Genomic DNA, 14149 nt, shown 5'->3' on the forward strand with positions numbered 1-14149 from the left:
AACCCCACACCAAAAATAAATAAATAAATAAAAGCCCCAGAAAATCCCTGTGTGTGTTTTTGCTGAACTTCTTGGAAAAGGGAGTTGGAAAACGGCCTCGGAGGCAGCGGTGAAAGAGGTAAGAGCCTGGCTTCCGTGTGTCTGGAGTTCCTTGTTGATTCTTGGTCCTTTCTGTCACGAAGACCTGAGGATCAGCAAGGCTGGGAGAGGCCTGAGCTGGCTCAGCTGGGGCCATGAAATCTGTAATGACCTCGGGTCATAGCCAGCCCAACGAGGGGACGCTCTGTGACTCCACTAAGATGTAAGGGCCACCAACCCACAGTAGCCAGCAGTGACCACTATCAGTTGGCCAAAGTCAAAAAAAAAAAAAAAAAAAAGCAAGGTCACACAGATAAAGACTAGCAACAAGTCCTGAGACAGGTGCTTCCAATGGATACAACATAGCAGAGTCTTGTCTCTCAGAGCCTGAGGATGATCCTGTTCTTGGGGTGAAGGTTCCCCAATAATGCTTGCTTTCAGAGGCAGATGGTGGTTTCACAGCTGGCACAAGACAGGCTGAGGACACTGCCAGTGAACCACGGCAAGCAGAAGAGAGGAGAGGAATTGTGGTTGTAGGTAGATTCTGGCACAATGCAACCCACCCTGGCAGCCTCTCCCGGAAAAAGCCAAACTGGGAAAGTCCCTCTGACCTTTCATTTGTAGGCAAACTGGTTTGGTCGTTTGAAGTGTGATCCTGCCAAACTGTGGTTTTAGGCCATGTCCCATGTCCCTGTGATGGCCTCATACAATTCTAATACGAGTATGCAACAGTAGGGGCTGTTCTTAGGCCCTAACTGCTAATAGAAGTACTTTGTGAATAATAAATTATTATTCTGATTGTTATTAATATTAACAGTCAGAGAAATGACAGCTTCCTTTTATTGAGCACTTACTATGTGGCAGACACAGTGTTCAACAATAACAGTCCTGAGAGGTAGGAATTATAATTTCTATTTTATAAATAAGAAAAATGAGGCTTTAGGAGATCAAGCAACTTACCCAAGATAGCCAGCCAGTAATAGCAGGGACTCAGTCCGTTTACATAGACCCTAAACTCCATGTTTGGAAGCACTGCCATGTATGTGGTGGCCATGAGAATATGCCTGTCAGATCTCCAGTTGCTTTGAGTAGAACTGACCAAGGGTTCCTGTGCCACCCTCTGAATCCATCATAGCTTTCAACCAAGGCCCTGCTTCCTGCAGGCTGCTACCAGCCAATAACTGAGCATGGCAGGGATACTAGACCCATTTCTGGAAAACGCAAGACTCTCCAATGCCCAACTTCTGTTTGAGGACTCCCTGACAGATTTGCACAACTTTCCTTAGCCTGCTCAGTGGTCTAGGACGCTTCTACCCAACCTTCCTTCCCCCTCTTACTCATTTGGGCTCAGACAGCTGCAAGATTTTCCCACCCTCCCTCCCCATTTTCCTTCCCAGGCACTTTCCCTGACAAAATCCTTGTATGGCTGGGCACACTGGCTCACACCTGTAATCCTAGCACTTTGGGTGACTGAGGTAGGCAGATCACCTGAGGTCAGGGGTTCGAGGCCAGCCTGGTCAACATGGTGAAAGCCCATCTCTACTGAAAATACAAAAATTAGCCGGGCGTGGTGACACATGCCTGTAATGCCAGCTACTAGGGAGGCTGTGGCAGGAGAATCGCTTGAACATAGGCGGTGGAGGTTGCAGTGAACCGCGATCGCACAACTGCATTCCAGCCTGGGCGACAGAGTGAGACTGTCTCAAAAAACAAAACAAAACAAAAAACCTTATGTGTTTAATCTCATTTTAGCCTTTGTTTCTCAGAAGACTGGGACTAACACAGTGTACCATGCAGAATTTTCAGGGCAGCTTGGTTTAGGCTGGTATCATAAATTAGAGGGTTAGACAGTTTCCTGTTTCTCTCCAGATTCCACACTAAAAGCCTCCAGGCACAAAGCCTTACAGTGGTCCTCCCTGACGTGTTGCCTTTCCTGCTAGTAACTTAGGTGGTTGGTCTTATCTCATTCATCGATTCATCCATTCATGCAAAAAGCATTTATCGATTTCTCACTATATTCTAAGCCCTGGGGATACAAAGATGAATGAATGTCAGGGAATCTGTTCTCAAAGAAATCACAGTCTAGTAGAAGAACAATTTGGCCAACAGATAAGCAACACTAATTGATTTAACTTTCTCTTGCACTTTTCAGTTTTCAAAGGGCTTCTGCATGTTGATCACTTAATTCCAATAAGCTTGTGCAACAGACCAGGCAGGCATAAAGAAACCCATCTTAAAGGAGAGGAAATTGAAGCTTAGAAATGTCAAGATTACCCAGGAAGTGGCAGAGGTAGGACCTGAATCCAGGTCTTCCGTGGCGCTGAATGTGCTTTTCCAGAATCTGTTAGTAACTGCATTTGTGTTGCTAGGAAATACTGTAGAATATCTTTAGAGTCTTGGTCTTAATAGCCCTGATTTTAATATTGGACTACTAAAGCCAGCAACTCCTGGGTTCAAGGAGTTTTAATTTCGGCCTGTATTTATGCAGAATTTGGAGTGCCATCTTGTTTCATATTTCTTTAAGCCCTTCACCAAGAAGCATCACGCCCCCACCTCCACCCAGCCTTGATCAAGCCACAAAGCCAGACGCAGCATTTCACCGTGAGGGATGAGAACAGAAAGTTATCCTTCCTGAAAGTGGAAAGTGAAACTGACCAGCCAGTTCCATCATTTCAGCTGGTCAGAATGCAAAGGGTCAGCATAAGTGGGGGAAAGTAAACACCATTTCAGCCTTCTGTGGGACTTTGACCGCTGAGTGGCAGAGAGACAAAAGGGAAGAAATTTTACTCTCAATTTCTTCAGCTTAGTTACTGTCAAGAGTTGCCTTCAGCCTCTCAGTTCTTGACTTAGTGAAAATAAATCACGTTTATGTGGCCTGCCCCAAACAAAGCCCATTTGTCCGTCCTCACACCAGTAAATCCAGACATCAGTGTCTGTCTAGATAAGAATTGATTCCTGAACCAGGAAACCAAGAAAAGCCTGTGAAAAGGCGAGTTATTAATGGCCTCATGACAAGCCTGCGTTGTGCCATTTGAACAAAATTTACATAGGGAGAGGAAGCACATTTATAAGTGTCAGAAAGAGATGAAGAAAGAGGAAGCCTTTCAGGGGGGCTGTGGTAGCTCCTGCTTCGTTAGCAACACTGGGGTTTCCTGAACGAGGAAACGGGGGCCTGCAGGCCTCCAGACCTGGGTGTCTGGGGGGGGAGCACTTTCTCACAGGTGTGGAGATGGGATGCAGGTTGGATAGTGCTCCCTAAGGATCCTGATAAACCCTGCCAATGAAGCTTTCCTGTGCTCTTCTGGTTGCCCGTACATGGTAGATGCAGCCCAAGACGCTGAATCCAGGATAGAGGTGGGTTTTGTGCAGCCCATTTACCATGGTGGGGAAGCAGATTTTCCTCCAACCCTTCCCAGGTTTAAATCCCAGAGACTGGTTGAGGGAATGTCAGTCTGTGGCGGGGAAGCAGCTCACTTAGCAGAATCTTTTCCCCTTTTGGGTCATGTTTTCTGACAGCAGCTGTTCCTTCTGTTCATCTGCTAACCAGATCTGGAGTTGGGAGCTTTGAATTCTACATGTGGTTCTACCATTAAACCAGAAGCTTATGACCTAGGGCCGGTCAGTTCATGGCCCATGCCTCTATTTTTCCATCTGCAAAATGGAGATAGTCATCTCTGTCACATGTGCCTGGAGACACTGAAAGGAATAAAGGAGAACAAATCAAAAAGTTCAGAGGCACTGGTGCGGAGACAACTCCAACTGACCCTTGGCTTCTTGGTTAAGGATAGAGCAGCTCTATTTGAGAAAGCTTCCTGAAGGTTGAACTTGGAAGAAAGTTAGAGGGCCCCAGCCCCAGCTGGGAGAGGACTGGGAGAGCCGCAGGCAGGTGTTATCATCGGTGGACAAGGGTGGGCACCACGGTGCTTTCATTGGTTGTCATGGCAGCCTCAGCTGTTTTGCTATTTTTGTTCAAGCTGAAGAGCAGGTAGGGTGGGTTGGGGAGGGGAAGGGAAAAGCTATAGTCCTTTGCTTTAAAAAAACAACAACAAGAAATGAGCACTTTGAATAGCTCATTTAGAGCTAATAGTTATTTATTTAAGGGGTTGGGGAGTGCTGGATAAAAGTCTTAGAGGCCTGAGGTCATCTCTCCTCCTGTCCTGCTCCCTTCATCTTGAACCTTAAGCACCTTGAGGAGGGCCAGGTGAATTACCTGATGAATGAAGAAAATACTGTTCCTTGTCTGTGCGAGCTGGAAACGATTTGGGCTGATGTCAGTAGATCCTTGACCCAGAACCCTCCACCCAGGGCTGCAAATTCACTGATGTGCAGTGAAATCAGGCAGCCTTAGGAGCCTGCATCTGGCACAGAACATTGGGATGGCAAACCGATTGCATATGATGGGTGAGCCCACCTGCATTCCAAAAGTGAGCAGCTCCAGCTGCCTCTGGAAGCCAGCATGGGAGTGTGGAAGAAGTGGATTCATTCCTCCTTCTTCATTTCTACAACTTTCTCTTTGTTTCCAGGGAGACAGTGTGACCACCATGACTGTATTTCTTTTCTTTGTTTTTTGAGACAGGGTGTCACTTTGTTTCCTAGGCTGGAGTGCAGTGGCACAATCATGGGCCACGGCAGCTTTGACCTCCCTGGGCTCAGGTGATCCTCCCACTTCAGCCTCCCAAGTAGCTGGGACTACAGTTATGCACCATGCCCAACTACATTTTGTATTTTTTGTAGAGACAGAGTTTCGCCATGTTGCCCAGGCTAGTCTTGAACTCTTGGCCTCAAGCGATCTGCTTGCCTTGGCCTCCCAAAGTGTTGAGATGGCGTGAGCCATCGTGCCTGGCCATGAGTGTATTTAAAGTCTCAGTTAGGAAAGTGTCCGTAGGACTCTGCCTTATCTTTTTGGCATCATGAGGATGATGATGATGACGGTGATGAGAAAAATGATTGATGTCGCTTCAATTAACTCACACTAACACCTCTAAATAATTGTCACCTCCTCCCTCCCCTGACGTTAGTGTCAGTAAGACATCTGGTGGGTAAGAACTTGGCATTCCACGGATCTCCTTACCATCAGTCTGATGACTGTATGTGACTTTGGGGGTAGCTGGTGACTTGTGGATTGGGTATACCTGTCACTCTCTGTTGGGGGCTTTGTAAGCGAAAGGGGTTAGTTGGACGGGAAATTCAATACCCAATAACCGAGGTGGGTGAGCAAAGGAGAAGAAAGACCTGTGGTGATGACTGAAATGAAAAAGCAGTCTTGATGTTTGCCAGGAAGGTAGGGGAAGGTGGGGGGTATTGAAACTTAAGATTTGAGTACCACCATTGCAAGCCTCTCACCTCCTACCCTGTGAACCCACATATATTTGCAGTAGAGCAAAGGCTCCTTCACTGGGATCCACACACTGGGAATTTGGACATAAGGCCGGGCCTGAGGTTTCCTTTTGTGCTTTCTAAGGACACGACATTAGCCGTGATGCTGAATTTCTGAGCTAATAGCCAGTGCAAACAAGATAAATGCAGTGTAAACAGGAGACATGTTTATAGCCTACTTCAGAATAATTTTCTAAGCATACTGTAAACCATGCTTGTGGTACATTTTCAGACATTGGTTAATTATAGCATCTTATTTGTTCCTGAAAGCAGATAGAGCAGGATGTTGGTAACACTTTGTTAGCCACTCGTTTGTGTTATTTTATGATCTGAAGGCAGCGCTTGCTCAGGGTGGGATGGGTGGTCAGCTACTCGTGTTCTCAATTTTGACTAGCCTTTACAAAAGAGCTGATATCTTCTGCCTGAATGTCTGGAATTATTTCAAAAAAAGCAAAGACAGTTTTCAACTTAAGAAAAAGAAACTGCATTTTCAATCTGTATTTTACAGAATTTCCTTTTCTCCTGAATGCTTTTTGCTGACAGGTTTTCAATATACACCCTGCATAGGATTCAGGGTCCTCTCAGACACCCAAACTCCCTTCCCCTCTCCCATAGCCCTTCCCCCATATAGAAGGTGTTTCCTGTGGCCCAGACACGTCATTTGTTCTTATGCCTTTGTGCCTTTAATCATGCTTTTCCTCTGCCAGGAAAGTCCTCCCAGCTCCTCTGTGTGGTCTCTCCAGTACCAGTGAGGACAGAAATTTTCTCACTCTTCCATTTCTTGAGGAGCCTGGGATAGGCTTTGCATATTTATTATCTGTTGATAAATAATGAGTATTTGTTGAAGGGATAAGGAAATGAACAATTAATTATTTTACTACTTTAAATAGAAAATATCATGCCTTTTTCACAGAAGGGTAAGTTCAACATCCCAACGCTATTTGACTGAGGGGAGCTTGCTTACTTCATCTCTTAGGAAGTTTTTCTCAACTTCTGAATTTTTCACGTGCAAGCACTATTCGTTTTCTTTTCTTTCTTTCTTCTTCTTCTTCTTTTTTTTTTTTTTGAGATGGTGTCTTGCTCTGTCACCCAGGCTGGAGTGCAGTGGCACAATCTCAGCTCACTGCAACCTCCACCTCCCAGATTCAAGTGATTCTCCCACCTCAGCCTCCCGAGTAGCTGCGACTACAGGCGTGTGCCACCATGCCTGGCTAATTTTTGTATTTTTAGTAGAGACACGGTTTTACCATATTGGCCAGGCTGGTCTTGAACTCCTGACCTCACGATCCGCCCGCCTCGGCCTCCCAAAGTGCTGGGATTACAGGCCTGAGCCACCGCATCTGGCCCCACTTTTCTAAGCACTTAGAAACATTAATTTAATTTAGTTCTATTTATAGTCTCATTGTACAGGTTGGTGCCTGGTGATAAGGTATCACATAATTCTTGTTTTTTTTTTTTTTTTTGAGACAGGGTCTCGCTCTGTCACCCAGGCTGGAGTGCAGTGGTGTGATCTCAGCTCACTGCAACCTCCGCCTCCTGATTAGCTGGGACCACAGGCACACACCCCCACGCCCAGCTAGTTTTTTGTATTTTTGGTAGAGACAGAGTCTCACAGTGCTGCCCAGGCTGGTCTCAAACTCCTGAACTCAAGCAATCCTCCCGACTCAGCCTCCCAAAGTGCTTGGATTACAGGTATGAGCCACCGCGCCCGGCCTCTCTATTTTTTCATGTGGGACCTCATCTTCCCAATTCGATTGGAAGCTCCTTAAGGTACACATTTGTACAGGACACACTTCTGGAATTCCCCTGTGGGATCCAGGCCAGTGCTAGAACGTGGCAGACGTGTTTGTTCAGTAGACACTTGCTATGTGACTAGGGGACTTCGTAGTAAGCTCAGGTTTTGGAACGTTTTATTCAGGGCTTTGAAAAATAGCTGTTTCATGATTTCATCATTGTGGCTTAGGTAGGATGAGTGAACACTGTAACAGCTGAGAAATTTCATCCTGAGTGGAAAAACCTCTGGAAGTTTCTCCAGACCTTGGGTAACTCTATATTCCTACCCCATTTGTATGGTGGTTAAATTTTATTTTATTTTATTTTTGAGATGGAGTCTCATTCTGTCATCCAGGCTGGAGTGCAGTGGTGTGATCTCAGCTCACTGCAGCGTCCACTTCCTGGGTTCAAGCGATTCTCCTGTCTCAGCCTCCTGAGTAGCTGGGATTACGGGCATGTGCCACCACGCCTGGCTAATTTTTGTACATTTTTAGTAGAGGCAGGGTTTCACCATGTTGGCCAAGCTGGTTTGGAGCTCCTGACCTCAAGTGATCTGCCTGCCTTGGCCTCCCAAAGTGCTGGGATTACAGGTGTGAGCCACTGTGCCTGGCCCCATGTGGTGGTTAAATCTGAGTCCTCAACTTAAAATACAAATGCAGAGGGAACGCAGCCCTTTCTTCTGCGAACCCCAATACCTGGGTTGCTTGTCTGCATCCTTCTAAGAAATCTTTGAATCTTCTTCATTGTTTTTTTCATCAGCCACACTGGAAGTCTTGGACATGAACCACGATACCCCCCTACTTCGTTCCAGCACAGAGACACACAGGTTCCCTTGACTGGCCCCAGTGACCGTTTCTGTTTAATTCCATTTTTGACTAGATTGATGGCAAGTTCTTAATTCTCAGTTGAAATTTATCACCTTAGTGTCCTTCTCTGTTCGCTTTCTTTTTACTTGTATCTAAAACTTGGAGAAAGAATTCTGCATGTTTGTGCTACAGGCCTTCATCCTGCCTTCCCACCTTGACTTTACCTTATTTAAATTAAAAAATAATCGGTTTAACAAAATGGAATCAAAATAGCATAATGCAGCTTTTCCCAAACTTCAGTCATTTGAGAACCACCAACCTTGTTTTTGGCTTATGTTTGTACCATAGTGCTACTATTTTCTTCAATTTGTATACCACACAATTCACGCATTTTAAGTGTACAACTCAGCAATCATTGGTGTATGAGGTTAATTTTTTTAAATTGTGGTAAAATGTAGGTAACAGAGTATTTGTCATTTTAACCAATTTAAAGTATACAATTCTGTGGCATTAATTATATTCACAATATTGCACAGCCATCACCACTCTTTCCAAAATTTTTTCGTTGTACTATTAACTTAATGTTTTCTTTAAGTCGATTCATATTTTCTAAGTAAGTTTATTTTAAAAGGAAACTTTGCCACTCTACGTGAAAAAACCAGTATCTCTCGATATAGATAGAAGGTAGATATAAAAATATAGATAATAAAAAGTACACATTGGTATTAAACTCTGTGGTATACAGATTCCTACAGAAGCTTGTGGGCTTCAGGCCCTGAGGTGTTGAAGGCATCCTTTTACTGGTTGAAGTCTTTCTTTTTGATATAAGTGGAACTGAAATATTTGAAAGGGGACTGCTTTCTTAATGTGTGATTCAGTGTTTTTTGAATGTTTGCTGTACACTTTATTTTTTTTTCCTTAAAAAATTCTTTGTCATCCAACTTGATGCTGTACACTCTAGAATCATCCCTGTCTCACCAGGGTGCATGGCGCATGGTATGGGAAACCCTAGCAGACGGATGACAGCGTGGGTTTGGTTAAATTGTTAGGTTGCCTTACAGCACACCCTGGGTGACTTGGACAGTGTACTTAGATTTTGGCTGTAAAATGTGCAGAATGATACCAAAGTTACTGTGATAAAATGGAATCATTTATGTTGTGTTTTGCATAGTTCCTAGCACATTGTAACTGCTCAAAAAATGGCAGTTCTGGTTGTTTTTAAGAACCATGCTTATTTATGCATTTCTCAAGGTTTAATACTGCCTTACAAGCGTAGTTAGCTTGTGTCCTCTGAAAAATATTCTCCCAGACCAGCAAACGTCATTCTTTTCCACACCCCTTCCAGAGCACCAACTGAGTACCAGATATTGTGTAGTGAAAAGGGGCAGTGAGCATTGTGGTGTGAAAGCTCAGCTGGAAAATGGGAGAGTGCAGCCTTGGGTTGGAGGCCACTAGGGCATGAAAACCCTGGCTGGTTCAATTGGCATGAAATATTTTTTGACTTAAACCCCATCCTTGGAATGTGCCCATCTGCCATGGTGGCAGGTCACAGCATACCTAACCAGGGCAGCATTGATCAGAACAAGGCAGCACCTTTGGGCGTCAGTGACAGCAAAAGCCCCAGGTTGTGTCTCATAAGCTGCGGAGTCACAACGCCAGACCAGGAATAGGACGTGATACCATCTTCCACTTCCCTGGGCCACATCTAGAAGGGAGGCAGGGCAGTGGCATCTCGGGGATGGGGAGTGGATTCCTACCTTTGCTCTGTGCTCCTGCTTGACCTTGGCTGAGTAATGTCATTCCTTCTGGGCACTGTATTTTCATCTATAAAATGGGAATAAGCATTGATTCCTATCTTACAGGGTTGTTTTGAGGATTAAATGAGATTAGGACTATTGAGCAGTCACCATAATATTTAACAAATGGGAACTTTGATCATTATCATTACGAGTAATAATAATGACTGTCACCAGCTCTTACCTAGCATGAGCTACCCCATGTAGCTTACTTGTGGGTCCAAATGCATATGTATATTTATTACATTTAAAATTCATACAGTTTTTTTCAGACCCAAATAGTGTATAGATTCCCCTTAAAGGAAATAAATATTATGAAGCTTTAGTGTCGACTAATCAATGATTTTGATGTTGTTTAAATATGCACAGACATATTTAACTCTTTTTTTATTTATATGTTCTATAGTCATACATCTTTAATTCTTTATGTTTATTGTTCTTTCCCAACTCCGAACACAAAACAAATGAGCAAGACACAAATACAGGTGTAAAATAAATAAAAGGCAAATCGACCACGTTCATTTTGTCATAGAGGATGCTGGTTTATTGTGGTAGCGTCCTGTGCACCGCGTGGAGGCTGTGGTACTCGCCAATCTGTAGGGAGTCTTGCTGCATCTCGCCTGGGTTATTTTGGGGCTTGGATCTCCCACCACATTTCTCTATTTAAAGTAGTGTACAGGAAAATCTCCTTGTGTTCAGTTGGCACAAATGCCTCATTTCCATATCATCCTGCCCCCTTCTTTCCTCAGTAACCTCTGACATTTAGCATAGCATGACCTACCTGTAAAGCGATTGCAGACACAAACACAGGCTCAGAATCCTGTGGCAGGACCCCTTTATAACATGGTCATTCAGATAATCTGAAAAGTTCTTGCATCCCATTTAAAAGGCATTATCATCTAAATGAAAAGACCAGACACCGATTCTCATAAAAAACATATCTAAGGATTTTCTGCAGACCAGACACTGGTTTGAGAGACAGTGACTCATATACTGACTGGATCTCCAAAGTATTTGAAGCAGTCTTCAAAATTAAACACAATATAAAAAAGAGAAATAGGCAAGACCAAGGACCTGGACAGGAGTGTGAAAGAGGCTAAGAACCAAATTTGTCACCGAGCTACCTGGCAGCAAGGGCCAAAGGTGAAATATACCAATGTTCGCTCGTTCCTTTTGTCAAATAAAAGAAAGCACTCAAGTTCTCTGAAGCGACAGACTTTTCCTGCCATAGAATTCAAGGAGTATTTATTACATGAATCCTTTATAGATGACACTTTGAAGAACCAGATACACACAGAATGTCTTTTACAATCATTTCTCCAGAGTTTCTCTAGACTTTGTACAAGCTGAGAGGATATTATGAAATTTTAAAGCAGTGAGGATGCTATTGGCATCTGAATAATACTTTACACTGGGGAGGATGCTTGGGGTTTTCTGAGTACCTTCGCTCAAGCATTATTATTTGAGTCTCAGGACAGCAAAGGTGGCATTATCTTCAAAGGGGGAAGTGGTCCAAGAGGGATCTACATGTTCAAGTGGGAAGGTCTGAGACCACCCCACTCTGTCAGGTGGATAAGAGCAATACTTACGTCTGAGTGGGCATTTCCTTTGAAGGAAACTTTTAATCTGCTGAAGTGCTTGGACCCTGGCCCTACTGGGACTCTGCCTTCTCCATAGTGCATTGTGGAAGAGGCCACTGTGGCTTGTCAATCAGCGCCACCAGAATAACCCTGCAGAATGAATGATATCCTGCTCGACTTCCTGAAATGAGTGAGCTGCTGGTGGCTATCCAAGGTGACTAAATGAATAGACCTACTGGAAGGAATTGTTTATTCTGTATGGCCTGTCTGAATGCTGGGAAATATCTGCCAAGTGCCGCACTATTAGCATCAATCTCATTTGTGTCAAGCTGGGCTCTTGGGCAAAATTATTAGCTAATAGATTGCATTGGTTTTGTGCCTATTTAAAAAAAATGATTAGCTAATAGATTCAGTTGCTACTTTTTCTGTTACCCTACCCCCATTATCAAAGAAATGCTTTCTCGCTATAGAAAATACTAACATACATAAAATGGTAGAAGGAAGGAGGGAGAGAGGAAAGAAGCATGCAGAATCCAGCCGCACATTTTCTTCTGACTTTTAAAAATGCATTTCTTATGTAATTGAAATCCTGCAGCATCTGAGATGTAATTTTATATCCTGCTTTTCTGCTTAGCATGCCGTAAGCTTTTACCCACGTCACTTAGAACTCTTTGAAAATAATGTTTTTAATAGTCCTTTTTTTTTTGAAACGGAGTCTCACTCTGTCTCCTAGGCTGGAGTGCAGCCGGTGATCTTGGCTCACTGCAAGCTCCGCCTCCTGGGTCCACACCATTCTCCTGCCTCAGCCTCCCGAGTAGCTGGGACTACAGGCGCCCGCCACCACACCTGGCTAATTTTTTGTATTTTTAGTAGAGACGGGGTTTCATTGTGTCAGCCAGGATGGTCTCAATCTCCTGACCTCGTGCTCCGCCCACCTTGGCCTCCCAAAGTGCTGGGATTACAGGCGTGAGCTGCTGCGCCTGGCCTTAATAGTCTTTTAGGTTGTTTTCAGTTTTTTCACTGATGCAAAACCTCTTGGTTCAGAATCTTTATTTTGGACTTTTATTTTCCTCCTTAAGAGAGACTTCTGGAAATAGAATTATGTGGCAAAAACTGTGAACATTTTAAAGGCCTTCTCTTTCTCTGGATGTGAACACGTGGCTTTCCAGAAAGATCGCAGTTTGTACTTCCCTCAGCAGCTAGGGAGTATCTGTCCTCCAGTCACCTTTACACAGCGCACTGTTTAAAGTTTAAAGTGTATTGAGTGTACTTCACAGCAGTTTCTAATTTGAGAAGGTAAAATAGCAAGACAGCATTGTATTTTCATTTGCGTTCTCATGATGACTAGTGAGAATGAATGATATTTGTTTGAATAGGGAGGTAATTTGTATTCCTTCTTTTATGAATTGTCTTTTTATTGGTCTTGGGGTATTTTTAAAGATTTCGTGACATCTTCATATATTAAGAAGATTAACCCCTTGTCATTTTTACTTCAAAATTTTAAACTGTTGTGATTTGCCATTATTATTTTTTTTGTGTGTGATGAAATCTCGCTCTGTTGCTCAGGCTGGGGTGCGGTGGTGTGATCTTGGCTCACTGCAACCTCTGCCTCCTGGGTTTAAGTGATTCTCCTGCCTCAGCCTCCTGAGAAGCTGGGATTACGGGCACATGCCACCATGCCCGTCTAATTTTTGTATTTTTAGTAGAGACGGGGTTTAACCATGTTGGCCAGGCTGGTCTTGAACTCCTGACCTCAGGTGATCCATCTGCCTCAGCGTCCCAAAGTGTTGGGATTACAGGTATGAGCCACCGCACTCAGTCTGCCATTGGTTTCTTTGTTGAGGTATAATTCACATACCATCAGTTGATCCGTTTAAAGTGTACAATTCAGTGTTTTTTCGTATATTCACATATTTGTGCAAAATTCACCATAATCAATTTTAGAGTATTTTCAATCAATTTTAGAATATTTTCATCACCTCAGAAAGAAATTTCATACCTCTTAGCTATTGTCCCACAATCCTGCCACTCTCCCCAGCCCAAAGCAACCACTAATCTACTTTCCGTCTCTATAGATTTACCTGTCCCATACATCATATACTTGAAATCATATAATCTGTGGTCTTTTATGACTATCTTCTTTCACTTAGCATTATGTTTTCAAGATTCATCCGTGCTGTAGCATGTATCAGTGCATCATTCATCTTTATTTATTTATCTACTTTATTTATTTATTGAGACAGCGTCTCCCTCTTGTTGCCCAGGCTGGAGTGCAGTGGTGCCATCTTGGCTCACTGCAACCTCTGCCTCCTGGGTTCAAGTGATTCTCCTGCCTCAGCCTCTTGAGTAGCTGAGATTACAGGCGCCCACCACCATGCCCAGCTAATTTTTTGCATTTTTAGTAGAGACGGGGTTTCACCATGTTGGCCAGGCTGGTCTCGAACTCCTGACGTCAGGTGATCCACCCGCCTCAGCCTCCCAAAATGCAGTAATTACAGGTGTGAGCCACTGTCCTGGCCTTATTTATCTATTATAATAAGAAAGTGTGCCTCTATTTATATAAAACAATGTGTTGTGTTGACATGTATTTCTCTTTATTGCTGAGTAATGTTCCATTATATGGACATACCTCATTTTGTTTATCTGTTCATCAGCTGATGGACATTTGGGTTGTTTCCACCTTTTGGCTATTAGGAATGATGCTGCTGCAGCATTTTGATTTTAGTTTTTTGTTTGTTTA

The 14149-nt window shown here is 43.7% G+C and overlaps 1 protein-coding gene across 3 annotated transcripts in view; it reads left to right on the forward strand.

The window, feature by feature from the left end:
• Positions 1 to 14149, forward strand: part of LOC105478460 (phosphoinositide-3-kinase adaptor protein 1) — a 129983-nt gene that overhangs the window by 43108 nt on the left and 72726 nt on the right. The window contains exon 1 of one of the 3 annotated variants that reach the window (XM_071069374.1): positions 100 to 118. The exons of the other annotated variants lie outside the window; for them this stretch is intronic. The gene's annotated coding sequence lies outside the window, so the exon portion shown is untranslated. Of the gene's footprint in view, positions 1 to 99; positions 119 to 14149 lie in introns of those variants that run through there. 3 annotated transcript variants of the gene reach the window in all.

This window comes from Macaca nemestrina, chromosome 9, assembly GCF_043159975.1.
Source record: "Macaca nemestrina isolate mMacNem1 chromosome 9, mMacNem.hap1, whole genome shotgun sequence".
Lineage (NCBI taxonomy): Eukaryota > Metazoa > Chordata > Mammalia > Primates > Cercopithecidae > Macaca > Macaca nemestrina.